This window comes from Castor canadensis, chromosome 1 (genome assembly GCF_047511655.1).
Source record: "Castor canadensis chromosome 1, mCasCan1.hap1v2, whole genome shotgun sequence".
Lineage (NCBI taxonomy): Eukaryota > Metazoa > Chordata > Mammalia > Rodentia > Castoridae > Castor > Castor canadensis.
Window position 1 is genome coordinate 40,765,522 of NC_133386.1, and position 23,529 is coordinate 40,789,050.

Here is a 23,529-nt window from a genome sequence, read left to right on the forward strand (position 1 = left end):
GCCCATATTTCCTAATCTTTCCATAATGTCTTCTTTCTACAAGCTTACACCTATGGCTTAATGGGAAGTTGACAGGAAGACAAATTTGATCCTGATTTATAAATGGTTTTGCATTATATGTAGGTACCACGTGAAAGTGGACAGTTATTGCATTACAGCCCCTTTCTAATATATCTCTGAAGATAGTGGTAAAGAAAAATACTCCTACTGGAAATAACATCTAGCATGAAGTGGATTATTTATTTTACTTAGGTGAAGAAATGATCAGCAGTACAAGACTATACAGACACATGAGCTATAGCCACCAATTTAACTGTGTCCATTAACTTGCAAAGAAAATGATTGGAAAATTTGTAACAAGGACACTTGGAGGAGCAGTATGTGGATAAAATTCTCCAAATGAATGAACATGAGAATTTTTGTGTCCCATGCGAGTGTTAACCAAAAAGCAACCTCTGCAGAGAAAATCTTAATAATTAAGTGGATAGGATGACTGACTGATTCTGTGGATATTGTACCTCTTTCCTTACCTTTTGCCCAGTGGATTCATAAACAATAGCAAAGAGGGAGGTTATTCCTAGTCTCCTCAACGTGGACTTCCACTTATCAAAGTCAACCTAGCTATAGCCAGCAGAAGAAACCAACAGTAAACTTCTATGTGACACCATTCCTCTGGATGATTAGCTAAGGAACCCAGCAGCAGGTGATTATATTGTACTACTTTGACCATGCAGGGGGCAATACTTTGTAATTTCTGTAATATATACTCTGGAAATAAATTTGGTCTCCTAGCAAGCAATGTTTCTGCCAGGATTACCCTCCATGAATTTCCAGAACGTTTGAATCCACTGTCATAATATTGCATTTAGCATTGCTACTAAGGAACTTACTTCTGTAGCAAAGTCCAGAAATTCTTGTTCAGTGTTTTTACAGTTCTCCATCTTCTTGAAATGCATGATATGATAGCAGAATAGCCTTTGATGATTTTAGTGACAGTGCCTTGCTGAGTTTTGGAAATATTCTCCAGGAGCCTGTTTAAACTGTAATTCTAAATCTATATATACTCAATATATGGTTCCCAAAGCCAGGATTAATCAATCAACAATCAAGGTATACAAATGAGACAGACACCACTCACTATCTATCCACAGAAATCCACAGGAACAATTTTGCTTCCTAATTCTGCAATGCTATACTTCGGTGATCAAGAGGTCTTAGCTTCAAAATGAGTATTTTCACTAAGAGACACTAATGACTCCAATCAGCTGGGAGTTGAGTCCATCACCAGGCACTTTGGGATCCCTACCCTCTGAATCAATAGGCAAAAAAGAAAGATGCTATATTGGCTGAGGTTATTGGTCCACATTGCCAAGGAGAAATTGGGCTTTGCTACCCAACGGAGGTAAGGAAGATTACAGCTGGAAAATGAGAACCTTTGGAGCATTTGCTATGGTTTGAATGTGACTTGTTCTCTCCAAAACTCATGTTGGTGTTTAGTCTCCATTTTCAGGTTTTAAGAGGATGGAAACTTAATCTATGATGTTTAGAAGCAGGACCTTTGAAAAGTGGTTAAGATTAAGTAAAATCATCAGGGTAAAGGTCTCATGATTGAACACTGATGGCTTTCACTATGAGAGAACAGAGGACACGGAAACACACATGTAGTACCTAGCTCCTGTCATGTGAATCCTGTACCACCAGGACTCTGCCAGAAAGAAAGCTACCACCGAATGCAGGCCCTCAAACTTGAACCAGAATTGTCAGCCAAAATAGACCTTTTCTCTTTATAACTTTTGTGGTATTGTGTTATTAACAAAAGAAGACAAAGACAGCATCTCTTATTACTACCACATTTTTCAACTAAAGTTAATGGAAGGGGGGGATGAAAGAGAGCAGTGGAAGGGGTGAATTAAAGTATGATATATTTGATACATTGTAAATGCCACCCAGCACAACAATAAATAAATAAACTCAATAGAAAACCACAGTAACTCATGTAGGACTGCTAATGATCCAGATCCATTAGGAAAGAAGGTTTGGGTCACCTTACCAGGCAAAGAACTATGACCAACTCATGTGCCTGTTTGAGAGTAAAAGGAACATGGAATGGTTAGTAGAAGAGAGTTAAAAATTCTGCTCTGACAGGAGAACCAGTTTTACAAACAAGGACCATAAGCTATAAATATTCCCTATTTTGTTATGTGTATGTGTGTACTTGTATTTTTTTCAACTTTTTTTCCATATAACATATGTTAATAATAACTAATTTTTACACAGTATTTAAGTTATATAATGTCAAGAATAGTGAACATTGACATTGCATTCTCTTCTAAGGAAAGGGTTAGCATGATTTTGGTTGTAAAACATGCTTCAGGAGAGTTATGTCATGTTACATGGAAGAATGGCTATTTCATAGTCTTTGAGATTAAGTATATTTTAAGAAAATATGCAGATGTGTAAAGCTGACAAAAGATGAACTGCAATGTACAGTCAGCTTCATTTGTAAACTTGACTACATCATTGTCCTCAGTTATCAAACACTAATCTAGGTGTTGCTCTAAAGGATGTGCTTTGCATCTGCAATCTGCTGAGATTCTGTGAAAAAGTTTATCCTTAATTGTGTGGGTAGGTCAGGTCCAATCATCTGAAAGGCCCTCAGAGCATACTGAGGTTTTTCTAAGATGGAATTCCACCTGTGGACACAAGTTTCAACTCTTGCCCCAAAGTTTCCGGCCTGCATATCTAGCAGATTCTACAGTCACTTAAGAGACAATTTCTTGAAATAAGTTTTTTTAAATATATATTTTATACTGGCTCTGTTTCTCTTCTGTTTCTCCAGTGGAACTCTGGCTAATAATTACGTTCAGATTGTAAGAATATAGAAGGGTAGAGCATATGAAAGTGATTTTTAATAAAATGTTTCCAATAAAAAGGAAAGGCTTCATAATTCATTATGATTACTAAAGATATATCAGAAATACAGTATTTCAATAAAGAAGGTAGATTAAGATATGAAAGTAAAAGCCACTATGGTAAATAACTTGCCCCAAAGCCACACAGAGCATCATTAGATTTCATGTCAGCAGGTTTTATCTTACTTGAATTAATTGGCATTTGCAAAATGAATGCATAGTTTCTCCAGACCACACTCTCTATTATAAAGTCTATTAGGAAAAAAAAATCTTCCCCTATTGAAAATAGTCCTGGAGAGAGATGGTCAAATTTTTGAAACTTTATAGCAACCTAGCAGAATAAAATTTTAGAAATGTAGATAGACATTAGTCTAAGATTCATCAAAAACATAAAACATGAGAATGCCTACTTTGAGGGTTATTTTTTCTTTGATCACAAATATGTCAGTATATGTAAGATCTGATATAAAAAACAAAAGACTGTTAAAGGTAAGACTCAGGCAAAATATTCAATGTCCAGTGAATGCTCTGATCCATGGAGATAGAGGTGCTGGTTTGATATGTAGTGTTCTCAAGTAACATAACAAAGGCTGATAGTCCCCCAGGTAGTAACTTCCAGGAAAAGAGTCTGTTCACCCTCATGCCATTGTGAGGAAATTAATTTCAGCAACTTCCACACCATTTTCTCTTCCACTGCAAGCAAGCTTCAATCACAAACAACTACCTACTTCCTATTCCTTTCATTTCATACTGTTTTATTGATAGATGACTTCTTCCTAAAGATAAATCCAAGAACAGTAGGAATAACATGCCCATATTTTATGCAGTTTCAACTGTAGGGAATTCCATCTGATCTAAAAGTTTCTGCAAGCTTTCCAAAAAAAAAAAAAATTGACAAAGACAATTACATCAAAGTTGCCTTTTAATCTTTCTTATCACTAATAAAGCACACTTTAGTGATTAACACATTTGAGATTTTCCATTTTTGAAAGACAGTCACACGAGTCTTTACTAAGGAATATCAAAGTCAATATCTATGAAAACCTGCCTGGCTCCTTGCTCCAGCCATCCTCCAATCCTCACAACCCCCAAAGCTAAAGGAATCACAAGTTTTCTTTAACCAGTGACCCCACAGAGCACCACCTCTGCTTTGATGCTCTGCATATAGTACATCTTCTAACCACGCCAAAGGGACCTCTGTGCTAGGTCCAATTTTTTAGTCCTGGATTTCAAGCCCTAGCTCCAGCCTCAACCCTAGGGCCTCACTATCTGGGATCAGACCTCTGTTTATCTGCCTAGATATCATCTACTTCCAGACTCTGTGTCACCATACCCTGTCTACCTGCTGGGACACCATCTGCTGCCCCTTACTGGTACTCATGGACTCCGACCTCCTGGCTGTCAGAACTGCCTCTGTTGCCATCATCATTCTCTCCTGATAAAGAGTCCACTGACTTAGTTGAACTTTCTCCCATCAGTTGAAGTAAATTTCAATTCCAGTGACCTCTTTCACACTGGTGAGCCTCCCTTGTCTTTAAAACAAAGCACATTGATTTATCCCTCTACTACCAAGCTCTTCTGACAAAGTTACACTGTTCTTTGCCTTATTTTTAAAGTAGAAATTACTTCAATTTTATGGGTTTCAAGTATAATTAAAACAGACTGTGAGCTGTTTAACAAAGAGATATGAGTACGTGATAAGTCAGGTACCAACCTGTACTAAAGAAATCTGATAAACAGTAAAATATTATCACTGCCATTACAGAGTAAAACTAATCATCAAATTCAGTTTTCCAACAACCTCCCATCCAATAGCACATATATAAAGGCAGAAATTGAAAATGAAACAAGTAATATTAAACTTTTAGAAAATGAGCAAAATGTCTACACAATTCAGAAACAAGTTCCAACACAGTTACAGTTTTCACATTCTATAAAATCATAAGATATATAAATATTTTACCTGGCTTAAAAAAATTCTTTAGTTTTGGTAATATGTTGATTTAAAACAAATGGTAAAAAAATTATCAGTGTTGGACTGTATTACCATTAATGTTCTTCCTAGAAACAATGTTTTCATCAGCATAATTTAAGGATGCATTGAAAACAAAAGCAAAAATAAAGCCTTAAAATGATGTAATTCTCAAACTGGACATACTCTTTATGAACATTAAATCTAATTAAGTAAAATAGCACTAATATCTTATCAAATAATCAGTCTTATAGTCAATATTCCAAGTACTATACAAATAGCAATTGATCTAATCTTCATAACCCTATGAGAGAAGTACTAGTATTGGTTCTATTTTACAGATAAAAACACTGAGACAGAAAAGTTAAATAATTTGCCTGAGTCCATACAGTTAATAAACAGCACAAAATTTGGTAATCTTCTGACAATTGAGAAGTCATTGTCTCAATGACTTCTGAGGCTCATATAGCCAGACAATGATACAGCATGGTGCAGAATAGAGATTTGATTCCCAATATTCAGGCTCTTTCCACAAAATCTTTTGTGCACTTCAAATCTCCATCTACAGTCAGAAAGACTAGAATCCCATAAGGTGGGCTAGTAAGTTGCCATGAGCAAAAATAGCAAAAGAAAAAATACTACCGCAATTACAACTTCATGTGGTGTGTTTAAGATATGACATCATTTAAATAGTCACAGTAGACTCCACAGACTAAGATAGAGATTAATTTCAAGGAAGTGGCTCATTCTGGGTGGCCTTCTAGGAGTCAGATTCAGAGTTAAGCCATGTTGTATATCATATCCCAATAATGATATAACCACAAATCAAATTAAACCAAAGGAGTACCTTCACAGATGGACAATGTGGGTGTGACTTTGAGAAAGATATTCGTTCAGTCACACTTCAGTAGCCGTGCTCACACATGTGTAACTGTTTCTGTAAGACTTTAATAATCAGCAGCTAAAACATTCACAGTGTCTTCTAGCAGTTTGAAGATATGTCATCTACATTTACATTTTCTTATCAATGAATTCCTTTTATGCCTACTGTTACAAATTCTAATCTATTTACAAGGTGGGATTACAGGTTTACAATAAATTAATTAAAATAGTATATGCTCTCAAGCATCTATCAAGTAGAATTTTATATCCTAAACTTGGTTTTATAGAATATAGATTACCGCAATTGTATTAAGAACATAATTAGGTAAACCTTGATACTTAACACATGATAGATTTTTACTTTTAACATACATTTAACTTATATTAAGTACTTTAGAAATTAAATTTTTATTTCTAGAGGGTGGTCAAGAACACTGACTTTATTTACCTTGTAAATATACAAAACACCTTGGAGAAATCAGAACAAATTTGAAGTAAGAGACTTTTAAAACTATTTTCATAGCTTTTAATCTTTATGAGTTGTACTGCTTTCAAATTAAAATAAAAACAAAATGAGGAATTATTTGTTCTAACATCATGTAACATTAACAATGTAATGGAAATATTGCTTGACTGTGAAGAATACCTGAAACTGGCTTTAATCAAAAGGAAGTACAGGCATGGGTTTAACTAGTGAGACAGTTCCCTATCTTCACTACAATTTTGGTCCCCTAAACTTTTGTAGAGATGGTTATGTCATATTCATTAGCCAGAAATCAAGATAACTAACTGTAAGGCAAAACTAACCTGTCTAGTGACTAGAGAAGAAATTAATTCTGATCACTAGTGACAACTGATTTGTCTGACAACATTCTCCCACCTACTGGAACAAATGAGAAACAGTGCTTTATCCAGGAGAAAAAAGTAATAGATTTACCCCATAGGGGATGCAATCAAAAGGAAAAAGTGATGGATTAAAGCTATACTGCAACTAGCTATTCTGAAGTCAGAATAGCAGGTATTTTCATTCTTTTGATGAGGGAACTCTGCGAATTCATTATCTTCTCTGCATTTTAAAAAACATAAGAAGCAGTATGTGAACAGAACAATGGACTAGAAAGCTTTCCACATTTTATCCTGCACAATTGCTTGATTTTGAGACTTGAGCTGGGTCATTAGTGACCTGCCATTAACCATCTATGTAACATAGCATTAAAAGAACAACTTTAAAGTTAAATTCATGAATGGGGCAGCACTCAAAACCAGAAGAGGTTCAGAGAATTCTCCCATGGCAGCCTGACTAAGGGGCATCCTTCACTGTGATTTTCCTGACAAAATTTATGCACATTTTCCTGACTTCCCATCCAGTTTAGATTTGGTATTTTCAAAAGTTTCCAGTATTGGCAATACGTAATGACATAAATTTAGAATGATGTTTTCTTCTAACTCTTCTGGCAATAACATCCCAATACATGGTCCCAAGTTAGGGGTAAATAAGGCAAGTTACTAGATGTGAGTAGCAAATGAACTGTCTCATTTATCAAATGAAACATGAATTTCACAAGATGAAACACAGCTAGAACTATATACAGCTATTGAGCTCAAAAACATAATATAAAAAGTATACTACTTTGTAAGTTTAAAATATACAAAACAAGACTAAATATAGAATAGTCCCAATGATAAAAATATAAAATGGATTAGAACAACTTACACCAATTCATAGATGTTTCTGAGAGGAGATCTGAGTAACTACAGCACTTTGCTTAAAAGGAATAGTTTAAGCAAATAAGACACAATGAAATGAGTCAATTCCGGGAAATGGGAGTTGATTTTATTCTTCGTTCTTGTCTGCATTGCTTAAATGTCTCAGTATAAGTTATAGTTGCAACTACCCAATTGACTAGCAATAGAGTAATGTTACTATAAACTCATTCTAAATTGAATATGTGTCAAAAAAAGACAAAAAAAACCGCTTAACCTACTGAACATCATAGCTTAGCAACACAGTTCACTATGAAAATTGTTTCCCCTCACGACTGCATGGCTGACTCAGAGCTATGGCCAACTGTTGGGGCCCAGCATTGTCAGAGTATCATACTGCATATTGCTATCCTGGGAAAAGATTAAAATTCAAAGTATAGTGCTACTGAATGGGTATTGCTTTCACACCACCACCATAAAGTAGAAAAATTTTAAATTAAATAATCTTAACTCAGGTACTATCTATACGAATAAAAAACAGAATTCGGACTACTATAAACAAAAACAAGGTGAAATAATAAAAAAAATAGGTGTGGAAAAGGTGTGGCTTATTTCTTGTAGCTCGTAAGCATGTTCAAAGTCAAACACACCTTATTGAGTTAGATCATGAGGAAGCGGTTCAAGGCCAAACCAGGCAAATCAGAGACTCTATCTTCAAAGTAACCAGAGCAAAATAGACTGGAGGTGGTGTGGCTCACGCGGTAGAGTGCCTGCTTTGCAATCATAAAGCCCTAAGTTTAAACTCCAGTCCCACAAAATAAATAAATAAATAAAATCCAACAACTAAATACAGACAAATAAGTGAGGGCTAGCAAAATGGAACAATTGGTTTGATGAGTGTTCTAATGTTGAATATTTACTGTTTCTCACTGTGCATTTTAGAAAATTTTGTTTATACAAATTTCAGATAGGGATTTTCTACATTAACTGTAGGTAACATTTTCACTTTCTGGAATGTTTATGGCAGTCTAAGTGTTACCCAACATCAGAGCCTAATTCCTCAAAGCAATGTCACTTGTCAAGTGCCAGTATATGCTAAACATTTTGAATTAGTTAATTAACATTTGTTATTTTATTCAATTCTCACCAAGTCTTGTGAGACATATACTATTGCTATCCCTATTTCTTTGATAGAAGAAAAAGGGCCCAGAGATGAGTGATTTGACTAAAATCTAAGAGTTAAGAAAGATGGACTCAAACGTACCCTGGTAGTCCCTCACTGTACTGTTTTTTGGGAAGGACATCTCCTATCAGGTGACTTCAAAACAAATCCTAGAACTTTTGTCTCTGGACATGAGTCAGTTACTCAACTCCCACCTCCCAGAGCCTCACCATCCCACATTTGAATCTTTTCTAGTGGTACCACATTTCTGGAACCATCCCATGTATCACAAGTAGCCTGCTATAATTTCAGGCAGCCTTTTCTTGAATTAACAAAAATGTTTCTTTCTCTCGTCCTATCCACTCAACCTAGCTTTGCCTTGATTATATGCAATGTATCTTCCCCCCCCATATATTTCTCACACTATTGAAGTTAGCATGCATCACGAAGAGCCCTCAAAGGAATCCATTAGACATTCCTCATGAGATGCTCTTTAGTGTCTCCTCGGAACCCACTTGTCATTTTTCTCCAGCTCAGTTATTTCCCTGATGGCAGTTCATGAAGCTTGGGAAACTGCAAAGTGAAATCAACACTACATCACCAGTGCTCACAATAGTGCCAGGCATAGGGAAAATGAGGTAAAAGCTCAATAAATGCTTATTGGATAAAGGAACGAGAAAGAGATTTTTATCACACTGTGAATATTAATTAGCAGTTACTTTGATCACTGTTATTAGGGCTAAACTGTTATGACCTCCTTTGCTCTACATATATTCCCTGACTCTCCTTTTCAGGGGTATCTCTCTGTTCTGTTCTTTTGTTTGTTGAATACTTTGGTTTTTTAATGTTGTTTTGTTCTGACTGTTGTTTTCCATTTTCCCTTCCAGAACTTTCTGCTTATTCACTGCTTACAAAAGTTTTGGGTTTTTTTTTTTTTTTACAGTTTCTAAAAAGTGACAGTCTGGCTAGCATGAAAACTAACAAGATTTATTTCTTTACCTTTAGAGTTGTGTTTAATTTTGCTATTCTTTTTCTTTTGTTACCCATGACAAGAACAGAACACTTTTATAGTTCTTTAGGTTACTTTCTGGATGTTTACTGGGATGGTCAAAAGTAAACATATGAACAAATAAAGAACATGTTTTAAAGTCAATGTTTACTTTAGCAGGGTTATTAGAGCTAGAGTTATACTATATTGCTTTTTTTTTTTTTTTAAGATTCAGACATTTCCAGGAAAGTCTCCTGAGCTTGCAGGACAGTCTGTCAGAGATGATTCTAAGACCTTACAGGAAAAACACTTGATTATGGCTGTTGGCCAAATCTTAAGACCAAAACCTGCCTGGGAAAAAGCTTGTATCAGAAAAAAATAATAAATTATTTAAGATTGGTAAATAAAGAGAATTGAAATAACGAATTCAATACAAGGATAATGGCTATTAGTAAAAAGGTAAGGAAGGATTGCTAAATAGACAGCAACAACAACACATGGGAGAGATAAGGAGTCCATGTTAACTGAGAGACTGCTAGCAGAAGGGCAGGATACAGGATGGGTGCCACGGGAAGAACAGCAGTACCCAAGACTCAAGACATTGACTAAAGACACAGAGAGGAACTAGATATGGTCAGAAAAACTAGGTAGTTCACGGGCTCATTGCTTACTCAATCTCATGAGAAATTTGGGGCTCAGAGTCCTGTACTTATACGAGCAAGACCCCAGATAGAAAATTTCTGTTCTGTTAATCTTAGCCTGAATTATTATAGTACAGATTGGCATAATTTGGGATATTTTACACAAATGAAAACTTTAAAAATTTTTCATTGTCCATTGATAATTATAAATTTCCCTTTCACATTTGTTCTGGGGCCCTAGCATTTACAGAACAAAGCTACTCTGGAGGGAGATAAAGAAAACCATCTTTCTTACACCATATTTTGCAACAGAAAACATTTCTCTCCAAAGTCTATCATTGCATCACTCAACTACAATTATCTCTTGCTTTATTCAAGACAGAAAAATTGTAATTATTTAATTTTTATTAGTGACAATGTTTTAACATGGTACAAAAATTCAGACATTATTCAAGGATATTGCAAAACACTTCTACTGAGATGAAATGGTCTGAAACATGTAAGAATCATAAAAATATCTAGTGGAAATTCCTTACTCTCTTGAATATTATAACTCAAATTTAGTGCATCATTTTTGGTGGCACCAATAATACTTTCCAAGTTATTACTTGGACTTTTCTACAATGCTATTTTTATTTTAGCTAAAACATATATTGATGTGATGTTACATCACATCATGCTTTTGTATAACATACAGTCAACTTACAGAAGTTCCTATGTTGTGGTATGACTGCAATGGGTACCATACCAAATTACCAGGATGGCCTCTATTTTATTGAGTCTTCAAACGGTTGAAGACTTTGAAGACTCAATAAAATAAAATTCCAAGTTCATTGTTAAGGTCATGCTGTTTATGTCTCCTTTCCATATGTTCATTAAGTTTTAATATATCTATCAATCTTCAATCATGGTTTCTTTCTTTGATGTCATGTTATACAAAATTGTAAAATTATTTGCCAATCTGTTTCCCCCAGTTGTATCTCACCATTTTTCTTCTTTTGTCAATCTGATATTTATTTGTATATTACATTCAAATCTTTACATTTTTTTCCTAACATTGACCAATTAGTGTTGTCATGGAATTAAATAGTCAGGAATTCACACCTTTTATATGTTGTGATCTGCTGGGGATTCTCAAATTAATTTAGCTCCTCTAAGTTTCTATTGTAGTATAAAAAAACTATCACAGTGTAATAATTATCACTTTATAATATGCTTTAATACTCAGGAATCCAAGATCTTTTGTCATTCTTTCCCCAGCCTGTCTATTCTTCCATTTGCCAAACTGTGCCCCCCCCAAAATCTCATAAGGGATTTTAAATAAAACTGCATTAAATTTACAAATCAATTTGGGGAAGATAACATCTACATGACTTTTATTGTTCTCATCCAGGAATACCATATAAGACTTCATTACTTCTAATTTTATTTTGTTTTCCTCACTATATTATTTTCTGCATTTATGACTTACACATTTCCTATATACTTTATTTGTGTCCACTACAAGTGGGATTTTAATGTCCATTAGAAAGTTAAAAAAATAGGGATTTCATTATTTGTTCTCTGATTCTGAAATTATTTTAATAAATTTTCTAATATTGAACCACTTTCACATTCTTAGAATAAATATCTTCATTACATTGCTCCATTTTGCTTACTTCTAAATTCCTTTAGCTCATATTTTGATAAAGTCATGATTTCCCTTTTAGCTCCTTTTATGACTTTTTGTGAAGTTTTTAGTATTGTGGTTTTTATTATATTAAATGAGTCTGAAAATGTTTTATCCTGTTACAAAGTTCATTAAGTATTCCTTAAATGTATATTTTCAACAAATAATTTTAAATACCCAATGAAAACAAGCCACTCATTTAAAGAGATACATTTCCAAGCTGGTCAAGAATGTAAGTTTAAGCATCAGAAAGAATTCAGCTCAAATCCTAACTTCACCACCCACTAGCTAAATATATGCATTTGGCAAAATACACATTTATCACAGAGAAAAAAAAAAGCATGCCTTCTTTACTTCCTTCACAGTTCCCATGAGAACTAAATAGTATTATGTTGTGAGTCACTGTTCACTCAGATCACAATATTGACTCAGTAAACTTTTATATGTTATTTTAAATTTTCCTTAAATATAAAATTAATATGTATGACTCTACTTTTATTTTTTTCTTAGTATGGAGATTCTAGTAGTTTATGAAGAAATACAAATGTTTTGATAAAATTATTTTATTGAAATTACCTCATTATAAATAGTGTTTCAATTAAAATGTTACTTTTAGGTATGATGACAAATTAAAAGTTTGACATTAAAAGTGAAAATATTCTAATGAGACATTAGTAGTGTCTTCATGAAACCACAGTGGGTTAGCAGGCAGGTTCTACACTGGTTTTATGAAACCCAGGAAGTGAACCTAAACCTCAGGTAATGTCTTTGACTTTGCCAGTTACCTTGGAGCTTCTCACAGGAATCTGAGAATGGAAGAGAACACTGGAGCTTTTGCCCAAGCTGAGCCTTAGTCTGTGTTCTCCAGATCCATCATCTAAACTATGGTGAGTAAGCAAGTCTGTCATTCTGAGTGGCACAACAGAGCATTAAGGGACTAGAGTGACCTCAAAGCAAATTCAACCAACCTGATAGAACTTTTGTGAAATGGTAACTAGACTACAAAAGAAGTGTAGCCTCAGTTTTCAAAGGACAAATACAAATGTATACTCATAGTCACTAAATGGTTAATGTTGCTAATATATGTTCATGTCTGAGTGTCCACATGACAGATATATTGTTTTCTTCTTTCTCAAAAAAGTATAAATTTAGGGTTTATGTCCACCAGTCCACATCATCAAGAACATTGTAAACCTACTACTAAAGGGTCTCTGAAGATAGAAGTTATGAGGAGAGTAATAAGTTTATAAGACCTGATAAGTAATAGCAAAATTGTTCCTAGTTTTAAAAATTATAAATTTTAAAACATTACTATGATGGGCCAGCTGCCTTTATTGAGAATAATTTCGATGGGCACAGTAAGAATGGAAATATCAACCCAAGCTCTCTCTACTAATTACGGGTTACTGGTTGACACAGGATGGAAATGTGTACTTTGAGTTCTCAGTATGTATTATTTACTATTGATTGTCATTAGCAATAATTGAATAAACTATATTGATTTATTTGCTAAAATAAGGCCTGTTGAAGTGGCTCAAATAGTAAGAGTGCCTGCCTAGCAAGCGTGAGGTTCTGAGTTCAAACCCCAGTGCCCTCCCCATCAAAAAAAACAGTTTGACAGAATTTGAGCCAGGTGCCAGTGGCTAACATCTGTAATCCTAACTACTCAAGAGGCAGAGATCAGGAGGATTGCAGTTCAAAGCCAGCTTAGGCAAATAGTTCGGCAAGACCCTATCTCGAAAAACCCCTCACAAAAATAGAGCTGGTGGAGTGGCTCAAGGTGAAGATACTGAGTTCAAGCCCCAGTACTGCAAAATAAATAAATTAATTAATTAAATAAAAATAAAGACATCTCGCTCTACCATTTTTTTCTGGCTTTATAGTAGCAAAGATATTTTCAAGGGCATCCTCAGTACTAGGATCAATGGACAAAAAATACACCAACTTTATCTTTACTGTCCCACTGTGACCTCAATAAATTTATGGTTTTCTGTTACCCCCAAATTTCTCTTGATTGTCTTTTCAGTATACCATAACCCCTAAAGGAAACAAAATGGGGAGAAAAGATTTATTAGAATAAGTGTGTCTTATAGAAATGAGCAAGTGGTTCTTTGGACAAAAATATCTAATTAAAAATGTCCCAAATTCCACACAATTTTAGAACAATATGCATCAGTATACTTTCTTTGCTCATCTCTTCTTTTTTTTTTAATTATTATTCATATGTGCATACAAGGCTTGGGTCATTTCTCCCCCCTGCCCCTACCCCCTCCCTTACCACCCACTCCGCCACCTCCCTTTCCCCCCTACCCCCTCAATACCCAGCAGAAACTATTTTGCCCTTATTTCTAATTTTGTTGTAGAGAGAGTATAAGCCATAATAGGAAGGAACAAGGGTTTTTGCTGGTTGAGATAAGGATAGCTATACAGGGAGTAGACTCACATTAATTTCCTGTGTGTGTGTGTTACCTTCTAGGTTAATTCTTTTTGATCTTACCTTTTCTCTAGTTCCTGGTCCCCTTTTCCTATTGGCCTCAGTTGCTTTTAAGGTATCTGCTTTAGTTTCTCTGCGTTAAGGGCAACAAATGCTAGCTAGTTTTTTAGGTGTCTTACCTATCCTCACCCCTCCCTTGTGTGCTAAAGCTTTCATCATGTGCTCAAAGTCCAATCCCCTTGTTGTGTTTGCCCTTGATCTAATGTCCACATATGAGGGAGAACATACGATTTTTGGTCTTTTGAGCCAGGCTAACCTCACTCAGAATGATGTTCTCCAATTCCATCCATTTACCAGCAAATGATAACATTTCGTTCTTCTTCGTGGCTGCATAAAATTCCATTGTGTATAGATACCACATTTTCTTAATCCATTCGTCAGTGGTGGGGCATCTTGACTGTTTCCATAACTTGGCTATTGTGAATAGTGCCGCAATAAACATGGGTGTGCAGGTGCCTCTGGAGTAACCTGTGTCACTGTCTTTTGGGTATATCCCCAAGAGTGGGATTGCTGGATCAAATGGTAGATCAATGTCTAGCTTTTTAAGTAGCCTCCAACTTTTTTCCAGAGTGGTTGTACTAGTTTACATTCCCACCAACAGTGTAAGAGGGTTCCTTTTTCTCCGCATCCTCACCAACACCTGTTGTTGGTGGTGTTGCTAATGATGGCTATTCTAACAGGGGTGAGGTGGAATCTTAGTGTGGTTTTAATTTGCATTTCCTTTATTGATAGAGATGGTGATCATTTTTTCATGTGTTTTTTGGCCATTTGAATTTCTTCTTTTGAGAATGTTTTGTTTAGTTCACTTGCCCATTTCTTTATTGGTTCATTAGTTTTGGGAGAATTTAATTTTTTAAGTTCCCTATATATTCTGGTTATCAGTCCTTTGTCTGATGTATAGTTGGCAAATATTTTCTCCCACTCTGTGGGTGTTCTCTTCAGTTTAGAGACCATTTCTTTTGGTGAACAGAAGCTTTTTAGTTTTATGAGGTCCCATTTATCTATGCTATCTCTTAGTTGCTGTGCTGCTGGGGTTTCACTGAGAAAGTTCTTACCTATACCTACTAACTCCAGAGTATTTCCTACTCTTTCCTGTATCAACTTTAGAGTTTGTGGTCTGATTAAGATCCTTGATCCATTTTGAGTTAATCTTGGTATAGGGTGATATACATGATCTAGTTTCAGTTTTTTGCAGACTGCTAACCAGTTTTCCCAGTAGTTTTTGTTGAAGAGGCTGCTATTTCTCCATTGTATATTTTTAGCTCCTTTGTCAAAGACAAGTTGGTTATAGTTGTGTGGCTTCATATGTGGGTCCTCTATTCTGTTCCACTGGTCTTCATGTCTGTTTTTGTGCCAGTACCATGCTGTTTTTATTGTTATTGCTTTGTAATATAGTTTGAAGTCAGGTATTGTGATACCACCAGCATTGTTCTTTTGACTGAGTATTGCCTTGGCTATTTGTGGCTTCCTGTGTTTCCATATAAATTTCATGGTAGATTTTTCGATCTCTTTAATGAATGTCATTGGAATTTTTTTGGGAATTGCATTAAACATGTAGATTACTTTTGGGAGTATCGATATTTTTACTATGTTGATTCTACCAATCCTTGCTCATCTCTTCTTAAGCTAGCAGCTCCATGCTCCTTTATAAATGAAGAGTGTGGTTTTTTTTTATAATTTGAGTCACCACTCAAATCTATAAGTTATCTTCTAAGCAAACCTTCTGGCATTTTGCTCTCAGATTGTGCAACAGGAACAGGGGACATTCTTATTAAATATTAAAATTTAAAATATAGCAACATACACATTTTTCTCCAGATTTTTAAATTCCCATTGCAATAGATTGGCTAGGTGAGTGACAGGCTTTCTCAAATGTGTGATTGAAAAGGCAATACATCCCTGCTTCAGTTCACCTTTGAATTCCAGTGCCAAAGAGCAGGGACATTGTTTTCTTCAATCACATGACATAATGATTGACATTCCTGAACAGAAAACAAACCCAATAAAATCGGTCCACACACAGTGCCTTAGCATCTAGAGAGAACCTGGAAATTTGCTGTGAATAGATAGTCAACTTTGTCCTGTTCATATTGTTTTAGGTATTTCTATATTAAATGCCTCCATTTTAAAAACTAACAAGACACAAAACAACCTGCTCACTTTCGTTTCCAAATACACTTCTGATAGAAGTGGCCACTTTCACTTGGGCAGTCTACATATTTCAGCAGTCACATAGGAATTGTTTAGATGTTCTACATGAGAAAGTCATGTTTGTGTTTTGCTTGTTTCATTTTTTGGATATCACCTGTTCAGTAATGTCAGCATTCCTCTGATTGTATGTGTTGTCCATCTTTACTAGGGTTATTCAGAGGAAGAGAGAGTGAAGTTTAGAGTCAAGTTTTATGCTAAATATTTAGGAATCGGTGCTATCTTCTGTCTATTCTCCACTTTCTAGCTAGTAAACCATTGAATTGTCTATTCCAGACTGCTGATGTTCCACAGCTCACTTTTCCTTCCAACTCCATTTGCATAGACACCATCTAGTCTGACTCTGCACACCAACGCCTTCTACTATCCCATCAATTCTGGACTGCATCCGTCACTATTCTCCCTAGTCAGAGAATTTTCCCCTTCTAACCCATCCTTCATAGATCATTCCTGATGTTACACTAAACGATTTTTTTTACATGAAGAAGAAGCAAGAATTATATGTGGTTATATTTCACAATGATTCATAAATAAACTATCTTTTATCAGCAGCATTACCTTAACCTCTCTTTTAAGTTAGTTTCAAATAATTTGATTACTTCTGCTCCTTCACTTCTCACACTTTCTATAGCTGACCAGAGGCTGAGTAAAAGAGAGCCCTAAGGGTGTTGCCCTGTGGTGACAAGAGCACTGAACTAAGTTCCAGTTCTAATGAGTACATTCATCAGGTGTTGAAGTATCATTTTCTTTCTTGTAGGTAAGCAACATAGCCTTGCTCTTCAAGTGAGCATGATAAGATTCACCTTGCCTATCTCCTCAAGATTCAATGAAGATCACATATAATAAACTAGTAAATATGCACTTATTGCTTTTCCTGAAGAATCACACACACAAAAAAAGCTTCCTTCTTTTGTTTAACACTAGATTTAGTCTGGGACCCTAGAAAGGTATCTGTGATCGTATTCCTAAGTATTACAACTTTGTTTTAAGAATATGATGTTCTAAAGAACTTGTTTTATCTTCCAAAGATAAAGAATATCAAAGGAATTATAATCTAATCTATCTGGATTTCAAAGACATCCATCTAAAAAGGAAAGAACAAATACTGCATGACCTTACTCATATGTAGAATCTAAAAAAAAAGTTGATCTCATGAAGTTAGGATAGTGGTTACCATAGGACAGGGAAGATAGGGAGAAAGGGTATGGGTAGGTGTTGAACAGTGGGTTCAAAGTTACAATTATATGAGAGGAAAAAGTTCTGCAAATAGGGTAGCTATAGTTAGCAATAATGCATTCTACATTGTTTAAAAGGTAGAACAGAGGACTTTGAATGTTCCCACCATGAGGAAATGATAAATATTTGAGGTGATGCATATGCTAATTACCCAGATTTGATCATTGTACATTGTATAATATATCAAAACATCATGCTTTTACCATTTAGGTATATACTTAATTATGTGTTGACTAAAAATAAAACTAAGCTGCTCATGGTGGTACACACCTGTAATCCCAGCACTTGAGAGGCTAAGGCAAGACGATCAGGAGTTCAAGGCCAGATTGAGCTACATATTAAGACCCTGTTGCAAAAAGAAAGAAAGAAAGGAGGAGGAGGAGAACAGAAAGAAGGAAGGAGGAAAAAGAAAAGAAAGAAAGAAGAGGAGGAAAAGGAAAGGAAGGAAAGGAGAAAGAAAGAAAAGAAAAGAGAAAGGGGGAGAGGCAGGGAAGGTCAGAAGGAGTGAAGGAAGAAAGAAAAACTAAAATGAAAGAAAAGCAAAGGGAACTCAAGACATTTAGCAAATTAAGATTAAATTTAATCCATTTTTGCCATTTAATTAAAATGACTCAAATGTCATTGTAGCAGAAATATGAATTTCGTCTTCTTAAAACCTCAGTAGTAACTCCAGACATCATTGGACACGCTTGAAAAGAAATATATGCTTATTGCCATTGTATTGTAGGTTTTCAACCTACAATCATAATTGGACATGTTTGTTTTGCTTCCAAAGAGAAAATAAGATACCATTTCCCCAGCTGATAAGAGAGCCAGTGTCTGATAGACATCAGGTGAGACCTCCTCCAAGAATTATCATCAGGCCCAAAGAGGTCAATCCGGTTATAAATCATTGCAGGGTGTGAGTAACTTGCCCTATGCCTCCATTTGGACTGATTCTGGAGGTGTGTTTCAGCTGATTTCCCCATGGAACCAGCTTCTCTCTGTACCCACAACTGTATCCTGGATACACAACTAACACTAAGTAACCTCAAGTAAAGGAAGTGAGGTAGAAATGAGCACAATGTATACAAGCAACTGTAAGAAGTAGGCCACATAAAGGAGAGGATTTAAATTGTGAAAAATGTGGTTAATCAGACCAGGTCAGTTTGTAAGGACCCTAATAGCAAGTTAGAAAAGGTCACAACTGAATTGGTAAGAAGTAAGTCTATGTGAGGATGCAGTCCAATAAAGTATGGTATATCCACAGAAAGAAGTAATACCTAACCACATGAAACCAGAAATCTCATTAGCCAACATTATGCTAGCTACAAATGTGCAAGGCATATGAATTATGACTTTAAATCTTCACTGCAACTATTAAGATTTCCACTTTACAAATGATAAAACTAAAGGTCAAAAATATTCAGTAATTTTCCTGGGATCTTATAGCTAGGAAGCCCATTAGAAAGACTTAAACTTTGTTCTGTATTACTGTTCAACTCTGTTCTGTTTAACTCACAGAGAAGAATTAAAGAACATATAATCCCAGGACATAGGAAATAGTAAATGAAAGAACCGGATACATGGTATACAGTGCTAAGTCTTGGACAAAAATAAATAAAACATTGTTCACAGGCTTTTTTGTCCAGATAGCCATAATGCAAAGCATGAGAGAGTTCTTTTTTTTAAAGTGATTTAGGGACAAGAATTTGACTAATATCAAACTTCCCAAAGCTTCACAGAAGTAGATTTGCATCCAGCCTTTAAGGATGGTCAACAGTCTGCTAGGGAAAGTAAAAACAAATGTGCATGTGGGTGTTCTGTTGGTATCCAATAAGTAATTAGTAAATGGAAAATTCATGTATCTGTACTTTATTAGCAAAAAACATATCACAACTTTAAAGAGGCTCTTGTTCCATGTGGCTCCAAAAGGATAAGTTTATATGGTTGTAAAAATGTGAAAAACTCAGTTATTCACTTATAAGTGTTCACCACAAAATTAGCATTGTTCTATTTAAAATCCTTTATTTACTCTTGGTTCCCTCTCATTGACCCTAAAACTAATTTTTCTTCTATTGTTCCCCTACTATACATGATTGATTTCTATAATTATAATAGTTTTTAAACTAACCCTGACAATTGCAACATTTTCAGAATCTTTTACTATGATCATATGTACTTAAATTTGCAAATGACCTTCTTCATTCATTCATTCATCAGAAGATATCATTGACTCCCATATAGCAGATACCATGGAAGAAACACAGACCCTTTCAGAAAGAAGGCAACAGCTAGACCAGTTGATAAAAAAAAGAGTACACAATGACCAAAATCAAAATTTTATCTAAGTGTCATATGTCTAATTTATTTGAAATTTTAAATTCAAATACTAAAAGCCTCAGTAGCTGAAGAATGAATTTAGAGAAACTAATTAAAATTACTAAGAATCAGAGATACACTCATGGTTCAGATGCCAATGAATGAAATAATTAAACAATCCAGTGTAACTGGATGCTATAATGTTTGTAATAGTCAAAGTATACTCATCTTTTCCTTTTTTTCTCACTTAAGAAATTTTATTTATTTTTTCCCATTTTTATTACGATATATTTGTTGTATAGGGGAGATTCATTGTGACAATTCCAATAGCCTTACATTGTACATTGATTAGATCACCCCCACCAATCTGCCCCCCAACCTCCTTCCTTTCCTGCCAAACTTAAATTGTAAGAAGTTTCATGACTCAATTTTGTGTATGTATATAAAGCCAACCAACCATATTCCTTTACTTTCATCTCCTCCATTCACCATCCCCTCTCACACAAGTACCCTTTTTCTAATTTAAAATGTATTATTATAAATAATAATATAAAACTGCCTTTATGTAGAAATTTGGCAAAGTTATTTTAAAAATGCTGACAAACATTAATCCCACTGTGAAACTGATTTGGCCCTCCAGGTCCCCTGGATAAACCTCTTTTTATTTCATTGCTTTTATTATTGGGGAGGAGAAATGATAAACAGATTCTAACATTTAATAAACAGCTGTTCTATATCATGAACTTTGCTGAACACTCTACATACGTTCTGGCCACGTATGTATTTTCTGTACATAAAATAGCCTTAATAGTAATAATATTTTTCCTACATGGTTGTTAGAAGTTTAAATAACACACTGCATTTAGGTTACATAGAACAAAGCCTAGCACATACTGCATTTAATATGCTTTAGATTGATGAATACACTTTTTCTGAGAGGGTTCAGACAGGCCTTGAACTTTCTGTCCTCTTGCCTCAGCCTTCCAAGTGCTGGGATTACAGCCTTCTGACCCACACTCACACATGAATACGCTTTTTTTTTTTTTTTTTTGGTGGTATTGGGATTTTGAACTCAGGACCTCATGCTTGCTAGACAGGTGCCCTTACCGCTTGAGTTAATCTGCCAGTTCTTTTTTGTGCTGGGTGTTTTCGAAATAGGGTCTCCTGAACTATTCACCTGGGTCAGGCTCTCCTGATCGCTGCCTCCTGAGTATCTAAGCCTATAGGAGTGAGTCACTAGAGCCCAGCTGCACATGAATACTCTTATACAAGAAAGACAAATAGACTGCTTCTACCACTGATACACATGATAGAAACAGAATAAAGCACCTTAGAGAAAGAGTTAATGTCTGTTACTATTGCTATCATACCTCAGTAATACTTTAATTGAATGGCCTCAGACACATATTGTGCATGCTATGTGTAATAAACAAATATATGCATGCAAAGCTTGAGAGGAAATTTTAGGTTTTTAAGTATTTGCAAAAAGTATTGGTCATTTAGAGTGCAGACCCCAACACCAACAAAGAGGGTAGTTATTCTAAAATATTGAAAGCATTATGTCTTGACCTTTAAAATATGTGCCTGAATCTTCAAGAAAAGCCATTGCTCAACATGGAAACTTTAAATCCTAAAAGCAGAACTCAGCCTTCTTGAGAGAGCAGATTAGTTTCAACATTTTATCAACACTCTTGAAGAGTAATTTAAGTACTGTGTTAAATATTAAAAATAAAACAAGACAAAGTCCAAGTGAATAGTTATTGTCTGACCTTTCTATTCAGAAAGAAAATGCAATTATTAGTGACGTAGTCTTCTGTTGACATTGAATCAAATACTTTACCATCCAAGTCCACTTGACCAGAATAGAATTAGCTTACTGGGTTTCCTCAAATATAAATATTTGCTTTAGCTAAATGATGTTTGTAGAGGACATTGCATATTCCATACAGCACAATGAAAAATTAATTCCCATCAACCCAAAAACTTCGCTTGCAACTACTCCTAAAAGAGAGAAGAACCAGAAGGAAAAGTTGAATGAGAGCTCTAGCTGCCACCACTACCTGCTCTGCTTCAAGTTTATGTTTAATTAAACTTACATCAATAATTCCACAAACAACTTCTGTGTTCACAGAACATAGTTATGTTCTTTGCCATTAAAGTCAGATACTTACTGCTAACAACCCTGGTGCCTCTGAGGAAGGCATGGCCCCCTGCCAGGCTGGATTGCTTCTCCCATGAGGACAGACCCACCAGTACTGTAAAACTCCATGGGAGCAATGTGCCACCAGTGTCTCCACCCTTCCCCCGCCCGCGGTTGCTCAGCAACAACCCCTTATGACTGCTCCACAGCCACTGCTAAGCAACAGTGCTGAGTTTGACCCAGTGTTTCCCAAGCACACTCTCAGTTCAATGGCTCTCAAAAGGACCAGGTTAACAGGAGCCCAAGGGCTTCTACTTCTTTTAAGTGATGAGTTACATAATCTGCACACATGTTTTTTGGAATGTTCTCTGACTGTTGCTAAATAAAAATCAGGACAGAGCTAGTTCTTAGCCTGAAGGTTACCCTTGTAAATATCCTTGATTTTAATCTCTATCCTTGGAGTCTTGAAGAAGCTGACAGAAAAACTAAGACATCAGAATCAAAATCTGTGACAAAAAGTTTAAGTATTAAAATAAAAACCACTCCTTATTAAATCATATTTAAAATATGACTTTCAAAGATTTCAAAACTTCAAAGAATTTAATTTTTTAAGCTATTTTCTGTTCATAGACGGAAAATGGGAAAAATATAACTTAAAATTCAAATCACATTCTGCTTATGGAAAACATGCACCTGAAATATTTGGAGCTAGGCATGGTGGCTCAAGCCTGTAATCTCAGCGTTTGGTATGCTGAGGGAGGAGGATTGTGTTTGAGGTCAGTCTGACCTACATAGTGAGATTCTGTTTAAAAAGCAAAAAAGGAAAGAAGGGAGGGAGGGGAGAAAAAGAAAGAGGGGAGGGGAAGGAAAGAAGGAAGGAAGGAAAGAAAGGGAGGGAGGGATGGAGGGAGGAAGGAAAATGAGGAGAAAGAAAAGAAACTGAAAAAATATTTGAAAACATAACTATTTCATTACAGCAATTTCAAGGCAGGTCCTTCAGTTCTTATCTACAGTTAAACCCACATTTACATCTTTAGTCTCAACATTTTCACAATCCCACACCCTAATATTCAACAAATCTATATTAGTCATATTTTTCCATTCATATGCGTATACTTTGGGAGGCAACCACCTAGTTAGCCAATTTAAGAACTTACCCCTCAAAACATGTGACACCCTACCCACATCTCCCTCAATGTCCCTTACTTCTGTTTTAGAGG

The 23,529-nt window shown here is 35.4% G+C and overlaps 1 protein-coding gene across 9 annotated transcripts in view; it reads right to left on the reverse strand.

Moving 5' to 3' along the window:
* The window catches only part of Pkib (cAMP-dependent protein kinase inhibitor beta), a 118,657-nt gene that overhangs the window by 81,144 nt on the left and 13,984 nt on the right, over positions 1 to 23,529 (reverse strand). For 2 of the 9 annotated variants that reach the window (XM_074075360.1, XM_074075348.1), the window contains exon 1: positions 22,341 to 22,651. The exons of 6 other annotated variants lie outside the window; for them this stretch is intronic. The gene's annotated coding sequence lies outside the window, so the exon portion shown is untranslated. Of the gene's footprint in view, positions 1 to 22,340; positions 22,652 to 23,529 lie in introns of those variants that run through there. One more of the 9 variants, XM_074075355.1, reaches the window with a different exon arrangement.